Raw genomic sequence first — 19,315 nt, 5'->3', positions numbered from 1 at the left:
CTCATTATTTTTGTCTCCCATTTGCTGAAATTCAACAATGGTTTCCTGCTAAGGTTCAAGAATGACAATTGGATGATTTTGTGCAACAAGAAAATCATCATGTGCTTGTATCTCCTCCCCATGTTCACTCCCAGATGTTTCACCTGATTCCTATACACAAGACGCTTTAACTTGTTAGAATAACGTTATACCTCAAATTGATTTACTACATTATTCATATAATATTATAAACAACTAACCTCAGATCCATAACTAGTAATTAATTTTCCCCTCAATTTATCATCTGTTGGTGAAGACCTTGGGAACCATGTAATAAAGCATATTTTAGATCTTCCTCTGAAGCTTCCTTTTGAATCTGGTGAACCTACATTAACAAAGATAATCATATCTATAAGGTAAAATAACTAATAAGATACAATTAACTCAACATGACCATGGTTACTTTGCCTAAAATAGAAAATATAATAGATGGAAATATCACTTACCATAATGCCATGAATACTATTATATCCACCAGAGCTTAATTTGTGAGATCCAATTTGTTAGAGCCTAATTTGTGAGAGCCTAATTGTTAGAGTATGGGTAATCTCCACTTAACACCACATGGCGACCCACTACCTTTATGTCTCCATATACATAAAGGTGTGCTTCCTTAGAAGAGCACCAATATGCAATAAAGAGCCCTGAGATATGCTTAGAAAATGAAAAGACATAAAATAATGTAGAGTACTGGTGGGAGAGAGGGTATAAAAACCCAGAATTATGTTTAACCCTCCAATATAGTTAAACACATATGGAATAAGTGAATTGAAATGAACGCCAATGTAGTGAATGCCCATGAGCTCTAGTTTCATCAATTCATGAGTAAATATTGGTGTGGGATGAAACCAAATAATGCCAATTTCATGCTTCATACTTCTCAAAGACCCAAGCTACAAATATCATGGCTTGGTATTATACCTATGCGTAGATTTGTGGAGATTTGAGATGTTCAGAGGAGAATCAATCATATTTCCATAACACCCCAATAGAACCAATTTCATGCTAACGAATTAGAGTCTAGTGCCAAACACATGATCACATATCCATGCAAAAGATCATCCCAGTGCCTCTCCTAGAATGGTAGATACGAAGTGACTCAATGTGGCCATTTATTGCACAAAAGTTGAAATATATAACAATGAGCCAATGGGGCATGCATTTTCATTCGAGGATGACCTCATTTCTCAAAGCACACCCAAACAAACTAGGATTGTTACAATGTTTTATGTTGGGTTAGGGTGTAACACTATCATGTTATAAGACACAATTGCATATAAAATGTTATACTCCATGGGATAAATAAATAAAATTCCTTTTCTTGTCTTAATTAGAAAGGAGACAGTTTTTCATTGACAAGAAAGAATTGTTATTTAGAAAGGAGGCATCATCCAATGAAGTTCGAGATGGTGAAGAATGAACCATACAATACATTTCAGCTACTTATGTTTAGGAAAATCCCATCTGACTTGTTAATAATGAAACTCACGAGTATGGGTTTAAGAATTGAGATGCAATTGAAAGATATCAAGATCATGTAGTTGAAAAAGAAGAGCAAATTGAACGGGTTTACAAAAGTGAAACACCGGTGATGAAGAACTAAAATCACATAAGAATTATAACAATAGCCAAAATGATGGTTGTCCCATGTTGTCTAATGCAGTTTCCTTGAAATTTGGAGATCATCAACTAATTCATTCATCATAGATGAACCTCAAGAAGCTTATGAGAATATTCTAGTTTCATATGTTGGTTTGCAACCTCATAACTCAGTTATTCAGGATGAAGTTCATGAAGACAAATTTCATTATTCAGAGTCCAGACAATGACAAACAGTTTTATGGCCTTGATGAATTGTATGGTTTGAAAGTGGACAGTGTCTGTAGTATGTATGAGCCAATGCCTAGTGTTTCCCAACATGTAGGTGAGTCATCTAATTACAAGGTTGATTGTATTCATGTCTACACACAAAGAGATAGTGATACTTCAAAGCAAAAATTAAGTTGTTCATCTAATTATAAAGAAATAGAACCAGACACGGCTCAGGAAATTGTTGATTCTTCAAACAGTTTTGAAGGTAGTATTGATGTGTTCACTAGTTCGGGAATGCCTTGACTCTATTCTAGTTCCCCTAGTATTAATATTAATGATGTGTTGCCTTTTCTATAATGATTTAAATACTCCATTAAAAAAGCCCAACCTTACCGACAGTAATGATGTGTTCCTTGTTCAGGTATGGATGAATACGATCTTGAAAAATTAGTCACGGCTGAGGAGACTGTTCAAAATAAAATCAATTCTTAAGACAATACTGATTTGTTCCATTTTTTAGGTGTTATTCTTCAAGAAAAAAATGGGTTTCCTCTGTATTTATAGTAATGATGTGTTTTCTCCACATTTATAAGTGTTTTTACTCCATGAAACAGAACCCAGCCACAAAATTTGTGCTTGAGCATTGATTAATTGTTAGAGTATGGGTAATCTCCACTTAAGACTACATGGCAACCCACTACCTTTATGTCTCCATATACATAAAGGTGTGTTTCCTTATAAGAGCACCAATATGCAATAAAGAACACTGAAATATTCTTGGAAAATGAAAAGACATAAAATAATGTAGAGTACTAGTGGGAGAGAGGGTATAAAAACCCAGAATTATGTTTAACCCTCCAATGTAGTTAGCCACACATGGAATAAGTGAATTCAAATGAATGCCAATGTAGTGAATGCCCATGAGCTCTGGTTTCATCTATTCATGAGTAAATTTTGGTGTGGGATTAAACCAAATAATGCCAATTTCATGCCTCATACTTCTCAAAGACCCAAGCTACAAATATCATGGCTTGGTATTATACCTATGCGCAGATTTGTGGAGATTTGAGATGTTCAAAGGAGAATCAATCATATTTCCATAACACCCCTTGAGAACCAATTCCATGCGAACGAATTAGTGTCTAGTGCCAAACACATGATCACATATCCAAGCAAAAGATCATCCCAGTGCATGTCCTAGAATGGTAGATATGAAGTGACTCAATGTGGCCATTTATTGCGCAGAAGTTGAAATATATAACAATGAGCCAATGGGGCATGCATTTTCGTAAAAGGATGACCTCATTTCTCAAAACACACCCAAAGGAACTAGGGTCGTTACAATGTTGTATGTTGGGTTAGGGTGCAACACTATCATGTTATAAGACACAATTTCATATAAAAGGTTATACTCCATGGGATACATAAAGAAAATTCCTTCTCTTGTATTATTTAGAAAGGAGACAATTTTTCATTGACAAGAAAGAATTCCTATTTAGAAAGGAGGAATCATCCAATGAAGTTCGAGATGTTGAAGAATGCACCATGGAGTACATTTCAGCTACTTCTATTCGGGAAAATCGCATCTCACTTGTTAATAATGAAACTCACGAGTATGAGTTTAAGAATTGAGATGCAATTGAAAGATATCAAGATCGTGTAATTGAAAAGGAAGAGAAAATTGAGCAGGTTTACAAAAGTGAAACTCACAATGATGAAGAACAGAAATCACATAAGAATTATAACAGTAGCCAAAAGGATGGTTGTCCCATGTTTTCTAATGTAGTTTCTTTGAAATTTGGAGATCACCAACTGTTTCATTCATCATACGATGAACCTCAAAAAGCTTATGAGAATATTTGAGTTTCAGATGTTGGTCTGCAACCTCATAACTCATCTATTGAGGATGAAGTTCATGAAGACAAATTTCATTATTCAGAGTCCAGACAATGACAAACAGTTTTATGGCCTTGACGAATTGTATGGTTCAAAAGTGTATCGTGTCTGTAGTATGTATGAGAAAATTCCTAGTGTTTCCTAGCATGCAGGTGAGTCATCTCATTACAAGGTTGATTGGATTCATGTCTACACACAAATAGAGAGTGATACTTCAAAGTAGAAATTAAGTTGTTCATGTAATTATAAAGAAATAGAACCAGACACAGCTCAGGAAATTGTTGATTCTTCAAATAGTTTTGAAGGAAGTATTGATGTGTTAGCTAGTTCAGGAATGCCTTGACTCTGTTCTAGTTCCCCTAGTATTAATATTAATGATGTGTTCCTTGTTCAGGTATGGATGAATCTGTTCTTGAAAAAGCAGTCACGGTTGAGGAGACTGTTCAAAATAAAATCAATTCTTAAGACAATACTGACTTGTTCCCTTGTTCAGGTATTATTCTTCAAGAAAAAATATCGGTTTCCTCTATATTTATAATAATGATGTGTTTTATCCACATTTATAAGTGTTTTTACTCCATGAAACACAACCCAACCACAAAATCTATGCTTGAGCATTGATTAATTGTTAGAGTATGGGTAATCTCCACTTAAGACCACATGGCGACGCACTACTTTTATGTCTCCATATGCATAAAGGTGTGTTGTTATGAAACCAGCTCACAAAAATATAGAAACGAGAGATCCACGCCTTAGAATTCAGCCTCTTCGAGGGGGAAACCTCCTTTACATTACATAAATGAGCAATTCTTGGATGATACAAATGACAAACCTCCTTTCTATATATAGGAGTCTAAGGAGTCACAATATAACCCAGCCGACCTAACAATAATAATATAAAGAAACAAAAATAACAATAGAGGGATTCTATGGGGCACAATTATAACAATATGGGGACAATACAATAGTAATGGGGTAATCACTAGTATTATAGGGACCCAACATGCCCCTCTCCTTCAAAAAAGTGTTGTCCTCAACGCTTCAATAGTTTTAGATGCTTCTGTATATAATTCTCATCCTCCCATGTGGAATCTTCACTGGATAAGTTCTTCCACTTGATAACATACTCTGAAATTGATCGATTTCATAACTGTCGAGTTCTTGTTTCTGTGACTGCTTCTGGTTCCAATATAATTTTTCCTTCCTCGTCAAGTTTTGGCAATATTTTTTGAACTGGGAGCTTGTCGCCTATAACCTTTTTTAAACATGAAAAATGGAAAACTGGGTGCAATCGAGAAGCTGCAGGAAGCTCCAATTTGTATGCCATAGTACCAATCTTTTGCAACACCTTGTACGGACCATAATACTTTGGTGATAATTTATTATCCTTCTTAGCTTGCTTGAGGGACATTTGCTTATATGGTTGTAGCCGTAGGAATACACAATCACCTACATCAAAACTTCTTTCGCTGCGATGTTGATCTGCCTATTGTTTCATTCTATTCTATGCCAACACGAGGTTATCCTTTAAGAGTTGGAGGACATGTTGTTGATGTTCGATGTGATGTTCCACTGCTTGAACCTTAGAATTTTCTCTTAAATACGATGTGATGGATGGTGGCTGATAACCATAAAGTGCCATAAATGGGGTCATTTTTGTTGCTGTATGGAAGGAAGTGTTATACCACCATTCAGCCAGAGGCAACCATTTGACCCATTGTGTCTATTTATCAGATACAAAGCAATGAAGATATCCTTCCAAACTGTTATGAAACCAGCTCAAGAAAAGATAGAAAAGATAGATCAACGCCTTCGAATTCAGCCTCTTCGAGGGGGCAACCTCCTTTACATTACATAAATGAACAATTCTTGGATGATTCAAATGACAAAACCTCCTTTCTATATATAGGAGTCTAAGGAGTCACAATATAATCCAGCCGACCTAACAATAATAATATAAAGCCACAAAAATAACAATAGAGGGATTCTATGGGGCACAGTAATAACAATATGGGGGCAATAGGGGCACAACAAAATTAATAAGGGGTATAACTACAATAGTAATGGGGTAATCACTAGTATTATAGGGACCCAACATGCCCCTCTCCTTCAAAAAAGTGTTGTCCTCAACGCTTGAGTAGTTCTGGATACTTCTGCATAAAATTCTCATCCTCCCATGTGGAATCTTCAGCGGATAAGTTCTTCCACTTGATAAGATACTCTGAAATTGATCGATTTCGTAGCTGTCGAGTTCTTGTTTCTGTGACTGCTTCCGGTTCCAATATAATTTTTCCTTCCTCGTCAAGTTCTGGCAATATTGTTTGAACTGGGAGCTTGTCGCCTATAACCTTCTTTAAACATGAAACATGGAAAACTGGGTGCAATCGAGAAGCTGCAGGAAGCTCCAATTTGTATGCCATAGTACCAATCTTTTGCAACACCTTGTACGGACCATAATACTTTGGTGATAATTTATTATCCTTCTTAGCTTGCTTGAGGGACATTTGCTTATATGGTTGTAGCCGTAGGAATACCCAATCACCTACATCAAAACTTCTTTCACTGCGATGTTGATCTGCCTGTTGTTTCATTCTATTTTGTGCCAACACGAGGTTATCCTTTAAGAGTTGGAGGACTTGTTGTTGATGTTCGATGTGATGTTCCACTGCCTGAACCTTAGAATTTTCTCTTAAATATGATGTGATGGATGGTGGTTGATACCCATAAAGTGCCATAAATGGGGTCATTTTTGTTGCTGTATGGAAGGAAGTGTTATACCACCATTCAGCCAGAGGCAACCATTTGACCCATTGTGTCTGTTTATCAGATACAAAGCAACGAAGATATCCTTCCAAACATTTGTTTACTATCTCAGTTTTCCCATCAGATTGAGGATGATAAGATGAGCTATGAGCTAACTGAGTACCAAGACAAGAAAATAATTCTGTCCAAAAATTTCCAGTGAAAATGGGATCTCTGTCACTTACAATAATCTTTGGGTTTCCATGTAGCTTTTGAATTGTTTCCATAAATGCAGTAGAAACTGTACTGGCTTTAAATGGATGTGATAATGCACAAAAGTGTGCATACTTGGTAAGTCTGTCAACTACCACCATGATGACACTCTTTCCCTCAGACTTGGGTAAACCTGTGATAAAATCCATTGAAACCTCCTCCCAACGTTGGCTTGGAATGGATAAAGGTTGTAATAGACCCGGTGTCTTAATTGTTTCAACTTTATTTTGTTGGCAAACCAAACATTCCGCCACAAACTTTTGAATATCTGATTTAAGGCCATCCCAAAAAAATTCCTTCTTAACCCTGTGGTAAGTTTTTAAAAATCCTGAGTGCCCTCCTAAGGGAGAAGTGTGCAATTCCATAAGAATCTTTTGTTTTAGCTGGGAATTCTTACAGAGGTATAAGCGATCTTTGTACCATAACGAATCATTTTTCCAGCTAAATGTATCAGACGTACTGGAATCTTGTTGTAACTTTCGAATAAGTGCCCACACTTCTTCATCATTCTTCCATTCCTCCCTTGCTTCGTTTATCCAATCTGGTTGGATAATAGAAATGGTGCACAACAATGCTTCCACATCCTCATCCTTTCTTGAGAGTGCATCTGCCACCACATTTTGCTTCCCTTTTTTGTAGATGATTTCAAAGTCATAACCCAACATCTTTGTGACCCACTTTTGTTGCTCTTCAGAGGATAATCTTTGTTCTAAAAAGTATTTAAGGCTATCATGATCCGTTTTTACCTTGAAGTGTCTTCCCATTAGGTAGGGTCGCCATTTCTTAAGTGCATGGAGTATTGCCAACATTTCCTTCTCATAAATAGCTTTGCTTAAAAACTTTCCCTTGATTGGACGACTTTCAAAAGCAATGGGTCTTTCATCTTGCATTAGAACAGCACCAATTCCATTTCCTGAAGCATCACATTCCACAATAAAGGTTTTTGTGAAGTCCGGTGTAGCTAAGACCGGTGCTTGGCACATTGCCTCTTTAAGATGTTCAAAGGCCTTTGTTGCTTCCGGAGTCCATGAAAATGCATCTTTCTTCAATAATGTTGTTAGAGGTGCTGCTATTCTCCCATAATTCTTAACAAACTTGCGATAATACCCTGTCAACCCAAAAATCCTCGCAGATGCTTTATGGATGTGGGGATTTTCCATTCCTTAATGGCTTTAATTTTGCTAGGGTCTACCTTAACTCCTTCATGAGATACAATATGACCCAAATATTCCACCTCCTGGACTCCAAAGAAACATTTGGATCTTTTTGCATATAATTGTTTCTCCTCCAATAGTTGTAGCACCCTGTCAACATGTTCAACATGATCCTTCCAAGACTTGCTGTAGATTAGTATATCATCAAAAAATACTAACACAAATTTTCTAAGGAATGGTTTGAAAATTGAATTCATCAAACCTTGAAATGTTGAAGGTGCATTGGTAAGGCCAAAAGGCATGACCAAAAATTCATAATGACCCTCATGAGTTCTAAATGTTGTTTTCGGAATGTCTTCAGTCTTCATTCTGATTTGATGATATCCTGAACGAAGATCCAACTTGGTGAAGTAAATTGATCCATGCAATTCATCCAGTAATTCATCAATGACAGGAATGGGGAACTTATCTTTAATAGTGAGCTTGTTGAGCTCCCTATAATCCGGACACATGCGCCATGATCCATCCTTCTTGTGCACCAATACTACTGGAGCAGAGAAAGAACTTTGACTCGGTTGAATTATACCAGCCTCTAGCATTTCTGCAACCATACGTTCAATTTCACTCTTTTGGACATAGGGATATCTGTACGGCCTGATGTTTGGAGGAACACTTCCTGGAATCAGATGAATAGCATGATCATGATCACGCATAGGTGGGAGACCTTTGGGAGTCTCAAATACCTTGGAATGATTGTCCAGGACTTTTTGGAGATCTGGAGAAATAGATGATTCCAATGTGGAAACATCTAGCGAACATAATTGTGCAATTACACCTCTTTGCTCCTTTTTTAGAAGCTTTGTCATACCATTAGAGCTGATTATCTTTCCTGGTTTCCCTGCAATACCCCTTAATTCAACTTCCTTTCCTTCCGTAGAAAATTTGATGAAAAGTTCTTGAAAATTAAAAGCTATTGTACCCAAGGATTGTAGCCATTGGACTCCTAGTACAACATCAGCACCTCCCATTGGAATGGAAAGCATTGGGCTAGTCAATACATATTCTCCCATGGATAGCTTGATATTATGGCACTTTCCAGAGAAATTTATTGTTCCTCCATTTGCAATCATCACTTGACACTCTGGTGCTGGATATAGGAAGCAATTCAATTCTTTTGCTACCTACAATGAATAAAATTGTGGGTGCTTCCTGAATCAATCAACACTATTACCTTTTTCTTCTTGATTTGTCCTTCTATCTTGATGGTTTGAGGAGTGGTAATTCCCGCCAATGCATTACAAGATATGGTCGGATTTATTTTTTCTTCATCTAGGCTTTGTTCCTGGAGTATATCCTCTTCTTTTGACCTTTCTTGCTCCTTTTCTTCTTCCTCTTCACAATCTATGTAGAATAATTTCTTCTCAGCACACTTATGACCTTTAGTGTATTTGCTATCACAACTGTAACAAAGCCCTTTTGCTCTTTTTTCTTCCAATTGTTGTGGTGTCAACCTTATAGGTTGTGGAAGACTAGGGGCAACAACACTTCCGTCTTTATAGTTGTGAGTGGTATGCTTCCTGGTTGCCATAATTTTGCTTTCCATTTTTCTTGCTAACCTGAATGCCTTCTCTAATGAATCAGGTTCCCAAAGGCGAACATCATGTTGGATATTATCCTTTAAAGACCCTATGAACACATCAATCCTATGCTCCTCTGGAATATCTTTTACCCTTATGTTCAATTTTTGGAACTCCTCAATGTGCTCCATTATTGAACCCTTTTGTTTGAGACTTATCAATTGGCTAAAAAAAGTGTTGCTTTTTGTATCCTCATAATGTGCTATCAATTCTTTTGTAAAAATTGCCCAAGTGATAAATTGTTTACGAGAGCAAAGCCATTGATACCATACAAACTGATTTGGTTCCAAATATAAAGTTGCCATACGTACCTTTTGTGTGTTTTGCACATTATTGAGATCAAAGAATTGCTCCATCTGTAATATCCATGTGGCGGGATCCTTGCCATCAAACTTCCTCATATCGATTTTTGGAATATGGTGAGTCTTCGATCCAACATTAGAGTCTATGGAATCATGATTAACATTTCTTTTGTTCTCATCATGAGTTTCCTTTAGTACCCTTTCACCCTTAGTGACCATTTCTTGTAGCAACTTATTCATATTTATCTCCAATTCGTCCATGTCTGTCTTCATATCTATCTTCAAATCGTCCATCTTAGCTTCTACGCCTTTCTTTAAACCATCTGTCTTAGCTTCTACATCTTTCTTTAAACCATCCATCTTATATTCTGTTCCTTTTTGTGCAAGTGACAATTGTTGCACTTGGTCTCGTAATTTTGATATATCATGTTGCATTTCTTCCTCTTCTTCATGGATCATGCTAGAGCTTTTAGGTTGCCTACTAGGTGTTTGCATTTTTTTTCCTCGGGGCATCAATTACCAATAATAATGCTTTTCTATGCCCTTTGAATTCCTTTAAAATAATTTTTGAAACCAATCTTATGCAAAAATTTTAAAAAACTACACACCTTTTTTTCACTTTGTAGGAGCTCGATATTGCCTCTAATGTATCTCTGTACTTTGAGCTCATCTAGTTTTGAATTTGTGACCTGCAGTAGCCCTTTGTGTCCTCTTTCTAATGCCACAAGTCTGACCCAAATTGGATTCTCCAAGGAAGAGTTATGCGAAATCTCCCACAATGACTTGATTATAGACTAGTTCAGTAGAGCGAACTTGTACGACGTTCCATGAGTCACTGTTTCGACCTTTGGATCTGAAAAATTCATACAAGAAACTATGTCCGTCCTCTTTCTGTACCTTCTTACGAAATTTCAATCTAATCCCCAGAGAGAAAGCTATGATGATTTTCCCCAGGTCACCGGTTTGGAATGTAATTCAGGAGTCTCCAAAAAGACCAACTTCCTCAGATCATATCTCCGAAAATATAGAGCGAAAAGCTTTGAAATTCGGACCTAAGGTTCAACGCAATTTCTTCTCAAATGGGTTTGTTTTGTAACTTCTGAAACGTTGCAGAAAAATAGTTATAGTGAAAATCCCACGATGACCTGTCTGGAGCAGCGAAACCCTAGAATCCAAAGCTCTGATACCAAATGTTATGAAACCAGCTCAAGTAAAGATAGAAAAGATAGATCAACGCCTTAGAATTTAGCCTCTTCGAGGGGGCAACCTCCTTTACATTACATAAATGAACAATTCTTGGATGATTTAAATGACAAAACCTCCTTTCTATATATAGGAGTCAAAGGAATCACAATATAATCCAGCCGACCTAACAATAATAATATGAAGCCACAAAAATAACAATAGAGGGATTCTATGGGGCACAGTAATAACAATATGGGGGCAATAGGGGCACAACAATATTAATAAGGGGTATAACTACAATAGTAATGGGGTAATCACTAGTATTATAGGGACCCAACACAAACATTTGTTTTTTTATCTCAGTTTGCCCATAAGATTTAGGATGATAAGATGAGCTATGAGCTAACTGAGTACCAAGAGAAGAAAATAATTCTGTCCAAAAATTTCCAGTGAAAATGGGATCTCTGTCACTTACAATAATCTTTGGGTTTCCATGTAGCTTTTGAATTGTTTCTATAAATGCAGTAGAAACTGTATTGGCTCTAAATGGATGTGATAATGCACAAAAGTGTGCATACTTGGTAAGTCTGTCAACTACCACCATGATGACACTCTCTCCCTTAGACTTGGGTAAACCTGTGATAAAATCCATTGAAACCTCATCCCAACATTGGCCTGGAATGGATAAAGGTTGTAATAGACCCGGTGTCTTAATTGTTTCAACTTTATTTTGTTGGCAAACAAAACATTCTGCCACAAACTTCTGATTATCTGATTTAAGGCCCTCCCAAAAAAATTCCTTCTTAACCCTGTGGTAAGTTTTTAAAAATCCTGAGTGCCCTCCTAAGGGAGAAGTGTGCAATTCATAAGAATATTTTGTTTTAGCTGGGAATTATTACATAGGTATAACTGATCTTTGTACCATAACGAATCATTTTTCCAGCTAAATGTATCAGACATACTAGAGTCATGTTGTAACTTTCGAATAAGTGCCCACACTTCTTCGTCATTCTTCCATTCCTCCCTTGCTTCATTTATCCAATCTGGTTGGATAATAGTAATGGTGCACAACAATGCTTCCACATCCTCATCCTTTCTTGAGAGTGCATCTGCCACCACATTTTGGTTCCCTTTTTTGTAGATGATTTCAAAGTCATAACCCAACATCTTTGTGACCCACTTTTGTTGCTCTTCAGAGGATAATCTTTGTTCTAAAAAGTATTTAAGGCTATCATGATCCATTTTTACCTTGAAGTGTCTTCCCATTAGGTAGGGTTGCCATTTCTTAAGTGCATGGAGTATTGCCAACATTTCCTTCTCATAAATAGATTTGTGTAAAAACTTTCCCTTGATGGGATGAATTTCGAAAGCAATGGGTCTTTCATCTTGCATTAAAACAGCACCAATTCCATTTCCTAAAGCATCACATTGCTGGTGTAGCTAAGACCGGTGCTTGGCACATTGCCCCTTTAAGATGCTCGAAGGCCTTTGTTGCTTCTGGAGTCCATGAAAATGCATCTTTCTTCAATAATGTTGTTAGAGGTGCTGCTATTCTCCCATAATTCTTAACAAACTTGCGATAATACCCTGTCAACCCGAGAAATTCCCACATATGCTTTATGGATGTGGGGATTTTCCATTCCTTAATGGCTTTAATTTTGCTAGGGTGTACCTTAACTCCTTCATGAGATAAAATATGACCCAAATATTCCACCTCTTGTACTCCAAAGAAACATTTGGATCTTTTTGCATATAATTGTTTCTCCTCCAATAGTTGTAACACCCTGTCAACATGTTCAACATGATCCTTCCAAGACTTACTATAGATTAGTATATCATCAGAAAATACTAACAAAAATTTTCTAAGGAATGGTCTGAAAATGGAATTCATCAAACCTTGAAATGTTGAAGGTGCATTGGTAAGGCCAAAAGGCATGACCAAAAATTCATAATGACCCTCATGAGTTCTAAACGCTGTTTTCAGAATGTCTTCAGTCTTCATTCTAATTTGATGATATCCTGAACGAAGATCCAACTTGGTGAATTAAATTGATCCATGAAATTCATCCAGTAACTCATCAATGACAGGAATGGGAAACTTATCTCTAATAGTGAGATTGCTGAGCTCCCTATAATCCGGACACATGCGCCATGATCCATCCTTCTTGTGCAACAATACTACTGGACTAGAGAAAGAACTTTGACTCGGTTGAATTATACCAGCCTCTAGAATTTCTGCAACCATATGTTAAATTTCACTCTTTTGGGCTTGATGTTTCGAGGAACACTTCCTAGAATAGCATGATCATGATCATGAATAGGTGGGAGACCTTTGGGATTCTCAAATACCTTGGAATGATTGTCCAAGACTTTTTGGAGATTTGGAGAAATAGATGATTCCAATGTGGAAACATCTAGCGAACATAATTGTGCAATTACACCTCTTTGTTCCTTTTTTAGAAGCTTTGTCATACCGTTAGAGCTGATTATCTTTCACGGTTTCCCTGCAATACCCCTTAATTCAACTTCCTTTCCTTCCACAGAAAATTTCATGAAAAGTTTGTAAAATTGGAAGCTATTGTACCCAAGGATTGTAGCCATTGGACTCCTAGTACAACATCATCACCTCCCATTGGAATGGAAAGAATTGGGCTACTCAATACATATTCTCCCATGGATAACTTGATATTATGCAACTTTCCAGAGAAATTTATTGTCCCTCCATTTGCAACCATCACTTGACACTCTGCTGCTGGATATAAGAAGAAATTCAATTTTTTTGCTACCTTACAATGAATAGAATTGTGGGTACTTCCTGAATCAATCAACACTATTACCTTTTTCTTCTTGATTTTTCCTTCTATCTTGATGGTTTGAGGAGTGTTAATTCCCACCAATGCATTACAAGATATGGTTGGATTCATTTCTTCTTTATCTAGGCTTTGTTCCTGGAGTATATCCTCTTCTTTTGACTGTTCTTGCTGCTTTTCTTCTTCCTCTTCACAATCTATGTAGACTAATTTCTTCTCAGCACACTTGTGACCTTTAGTGTATTTGCTATCACAACTGTAACAAAGTCCTTTTGCTCTTTTTTCTTCCAATTGTTGTGGTGTCAACCTTATAGGTTGTGGAAGACTAGGGGCAACAACACTTCCATCTTTATAGTTGTGAGTGGTATGCTTCCTGGTTGCCATAATTTTGCTTTCCATTTTTCTTGCTAACCTGAATGCCTTCTCTAATGAATCAGGCTCCCAAAGGCGAACATCATTTTGGATATTATCCTTTAAAGTCCCCATGGACACATCAATCCTATGCTCCTCTCAAATATTTTTTACCCTTATGTTCAATTTTTAGAACTCAATGTGCTCCATTATTGAACCCTTTTGTTTGAGACTTATCAATTGGCTAAAAAAAGTGTTGCTTTTTGTATCCTCATAATGTGCTGTCAATTCTTCCGTGAAAATTTCCCAAGGGATAATTTGTTTACGAGAGCAAAGCCATTGATACCATACAAACTGATTTGGTTCCAAATATAAAGTTGCAATACGTACCTTTTGTGTGTTTTGCACATTATTGAGATCGAAAAATTGCTCCATCTGTAATATCCATGTTGCGGGATCCTTGCCATCAAACTTCCTCATATCAATTTTTGGAATATGGTGGGTCTTCGATCCAACATTAGAGTCTATGGAATCATGATTAACATTTCTTTTGTTCATTATCATGAGTTTTCTTTACTGCGCTTTCACCATTAGTGACCATTTCTTGTAGCAACTTATTCATATTTATCTTCAATTCTTCCATCTTATCATCCATGCCATCAATTTTAGCATCCATGCCATTCATCTTAGATTCCATGCCATCCATATTAGCTTCTACACATTTATTTAAACAATCCATCTTAGCTTCTACACATTTCTTTAAACCATCCATCTTAGCTTCTATATATTTCCTTAAACCATCCATCTTAGATTCTGTTGCTTTTTGTGAAAGTGACACTTGTTGCACTTGGTCTCGTAATTTTGATATATCATGTTGCATTTCTTCCTCTTCTTCATAAGACATGCTAGAGCTTTCAGGTTGCTTACTAGGTGTTTACATTTTCTTTCCTCGGGGCATCAATTACCGATTCAAACTAACTTTTCAAACCAAGCATATGCAAAAATTAAAAAAAAACTACACACCTTTTTTCACTTTGTAGAAGCTTGATATTGAATCTGATGTATCTCTGCAATTTCAGATCATCCGTTCTGAAATTGTGACCTGTAGTAGCCCTTTGTGTCCTCTTTCCAATGCGACTAGTCTGATCCAAGTTGGATTCTCCAAGGAAGAGTTATGCACAATCTCCCAGGATGACCTTATTATAGACTAGTTCAGTAGAGCGAACTTGTAAGACATGCCACGAGTCACTGTTTTGACCTTTGGATCTAAAAATGATTTAAATGAAACTACAGTCCATCCTCTTTTTGTACCTTCTTACAAAATTTCAATCCGATGCTCAGAGATAAAGTTATGACGATTTTCCCCAGGTCACCTATTTGGAATGTAATTCAGGAGTCTACAAAAAGATCAACTTCCTTAGATCATATCTCCACAAATATAGCGTGAAAAGCTTTGAAATTCGGACCTGAGATTCAGCATGGTTTCTTCTCAAATGTTTTTTTTTTAGCTTCTAAAACATCGCATAAAAATTTATAACGAAAATTCCACGATGACCTGTTTGGAGCAGCGAAACCCTAGAATCCAAAGCTCGGATACCAAATGTTATGAAACTAGCTCACAAAAACATAGAAAAGAGAGATCTACGCCTTAGAATTTAGCCTCTTCAAGGGGGCAACCTCCTTTACATTATATAAATGAAAAATTCTTGGATGATACAAATGACAAAACCTCCTTTATATATATAGGAGTCTAAGGAGTCACAATATAACCCAGCCGACCTAACAATAATAATATAAAGCCACAAAAATAACAATAGAGGGATTCTATGGGGAAAATAGGGGCACAACAATATTAATAAGGGATACAACTACAATAGTAATGGGGTAGTCACTATTATTATAGAGACCCAACATGTGCTACCTTAGAAGAGCACCAATATGCAATAAAGAACCCTAAAATATGCTTGGAAAATGAAAAGACATTAAATAATGTAGAGTACTGCTGGCAGAGAGGGTATAAAAACCCAGAATTATGTTTAAACCTCCAATATAGTTAACCACACATTGAATAAGTGAATTCAAATGAATTCCAATGTAGTGAATGCCCATGAGCTCTGGTTTCACCAATTCATGAGTAAATGTTGGTGTGGTATTAAACCAAATAATGCCAATTTCATGCCTCATACTTCTCAAAGACCCAAGCTAAAAATATCATGGCTTGGTATTATACCTATGCGCAGATTTGTGGAGATTTGAGATGTTCAGAAGAGAATCAATCATATTTCCATAACTCCCCTCTAGAACCAATTTCATGTTAATGAATTAGAGTCTAGTGCCAAACACATGATCACATATCCAAGCAAAAGATCATCCCAGTGCATCACCTAGAATGGTAGATATGAAGTGAATCAATGTGACCATTTATTGCACAAAAGTTGAAATATATAACAATGAGCCAATGGGGCATGAATTTTCATAAAAGGGTGACCTCATTTCTCAAAACACACCCAAAGGAACTAGGATTGTTACAATTTTGTATGTTGGGATAGGGTGCAACACTATGATGTTATAAGACACAATTGCATATAAAAGGTTATACTCCATGGGATACATAAAGAAAATTCCCTTTCTTGTCTTAATTATAAAGGAGAAAGTTTTTCATTGAAAAGAAATAATTGTTATTTAGAAAGGATGCATCATCCAATGAAGTTCGATATGGTGAGGAAAGCACCATATGGTACATTTCAGCTACTTCTATTCAGGAAAATCCCATCTCACTTGTTAATAATGAAACTCACGAATATTGGTTTAAGAATTCAGATGCAATTGAAGGATATCAAGATCATGTAGTTGAAAAAGAAGAGCAAATTGAATAGGTTTACAAAAGTGAAACTCACGATGATGAAGAATGAACATCACATATGAATTATAACAGTAGCCAAAATGATGGTTGTCCCATGTTGTCTAATGTAGTTTATTTGAAATTTGGAGGTCATCCACTGATTCATTCATCATACGATGAACCTCAAGAAGCTTATGAGAATATTCGAGTTTCAGATGTTGGTCTGCAACCTCATAACTTAGCTATTGAGGATGAAGTTCATGAAGACAAATTTCATTATTTAGAGTCTAGACAATGACAAACAGTTTTATGGCCTTGATGAATTGTATGGTTCGAAAGTGGACAATGTCTATAGTATGTATGAGCCAATGCTTAGTGTTGCCTAGCATGCAGGTGAATCATCTCATTACGACGTTGACTGGATTCATGTCTACACACAGGTAGAGACTGATACTTCAAAGCAAAAATTAAGATATTCATGTAATTATAAAAATATAGAACCAGACATGGCTCAGGAAATTATTGATTCTTCAAACAGTTTTGAAGGTAGTATTGATGTGTTCGCTAGTTCGGGAATGCCTTGACTCTGTTCTAGTTCCCCTAGTATTAATATTGATGATGTGTTCCCTTTGCTATAATGATTTCAATACTCCATTAAACAAGCCCAACCTTACCGACAGTAATGATGTGTTCCTTGTTCAGGTATGGATGAATCTGTTCTTGAAAAAGAAGTCACAACTGAGGAGACTGTTCAAAATAAAATCAATTCTTAAGACAGTACAGACAATTCTTAAGACAGTTCCAGATAAAAGATGGATTGTCTTAGTAATGCTAGTACTCATGTGTTGTTCTCTTTGATGTAATGACTCTGGTACTCTTTTAAACAAGCCCAAACCTATGGACACTAATGACATGTTTCTTTGTTAAGGAATGGATGATTCTGTACTAGACAAACTCGTAGAGAGTCTTACAAAAGAGGCTTGTAAGCAGGAAGTGCCCTAGTTAAATACTCTGTTGAAGACCCCTATGGTTACTGACAGATATAATATATCTCCCTATTTAGTCACTTTGTTCAGACTAGAATATAGCATTGCATCTAGAAAGCCAGAGTTTGGACACTGTGATGTGGAGTAGAAGATTCTAGTTTCAAATGTAGATTTGGAAAATAGTCCACCGCTAGGAGACATAGATAATGAAGATGAATCACATGATTTGAAAATTGCTGAAGAAATTTTCGATGAAGAGCAGATTGTGGATTAAGTTGGAGGTAACAAAAAAGGTAATTTGTTAGTAGAGGGTTAAGTTTTGCACGGTCCAGTGCAACAGACTTCAAATAGTGAAGCTCAAGCCAATGAATAATGTAGTAAATAGTATCTTCAGGTAAATCCCATGCCAATTATTAATGATGAAGGTTTAGAGGATGAATTGAATGATTCAAAAACCACTGAAGGGTATCGGGTCTCTGTAGTTGAAGATGAAGAGAAAATTCAACAGTTTTCGAAGAGTGAAACTCAAAATGCTCAAGAAACTGTATCTCCTAAGAACTACAATTAGGAAGCTCAAGAGGCTGTGAAGGATGAAGCTCATGAAATCAAGTCTTATTTTTCAAACTAAAGCATAGTGTGTTTTGGACTTGATGAGTTCAATGGTCCTCAAAAGGAGGGAGAGGAAAACCAATAGATTTATGAGAATGAAGCTTATGAAGGTGAACCAATGGATTGTGGAAACACTCTAGAATTAAAAAATAAGCTTCAATTTGAAGCCAACAACTTGAATGGTGCTCACCAATTCAAACTCCTGCCAAAGGCTTTGTCTCTAGAAAATCTGTCACAGTTGGCATCATATAGTGAAGGTCAAGAGCTTGGGGAATGCAGTGAAGAGGAGCTTTTAGTTCGAAATGATGTTCAGAAAAGTCACATCTCACTGGTTAATGGTGAAGCTCAAGTAGATAAATTGAGTGATCCCAAAACTAGAGAAGGATATCATGACTCTATATATCAAAGAGAGGAACATTATGAACTTGCTTCAATAGCTGAAACTTCGGATATTGAAGAAACCATCTTTCACAAGAAAAATGATGGCTCTCCTGATGGAGTTTGGATGAAAGTGAAAAATCCTGAACAGGTAGATATGTCCAATGAACTTCAAGTAACATATGAGAACATTCAAGCTTCAGAGGATGAAGTGCATTAAGACAACTTTTCAGATAATGGAAATGAGTTTTATAACCTCAATGAGTTGTATGGTTCAACTCCTCAAAAGGAGGAATATG

The sequence above is a fragment of the Pinus tabuliformis genome, chromosome 4_2 (assembly GCF_031772625.1).
Source record: "Pinus tabuliformis cultivar Carrire ecotype Pingquan chromosome 4_2, CPIR1, whole genome shotgun sequence".
NCBI lineage: Eukaryota > Viridiplantae > Streptophyta > Pinopsida > Pinales > Pinaceae > Pinus > Pinus tabuliformis.
The sequence above is the reverse complement of the archived record's forward strand: the minus strand, read 5'-3'. Positions refer to the sequence as shown.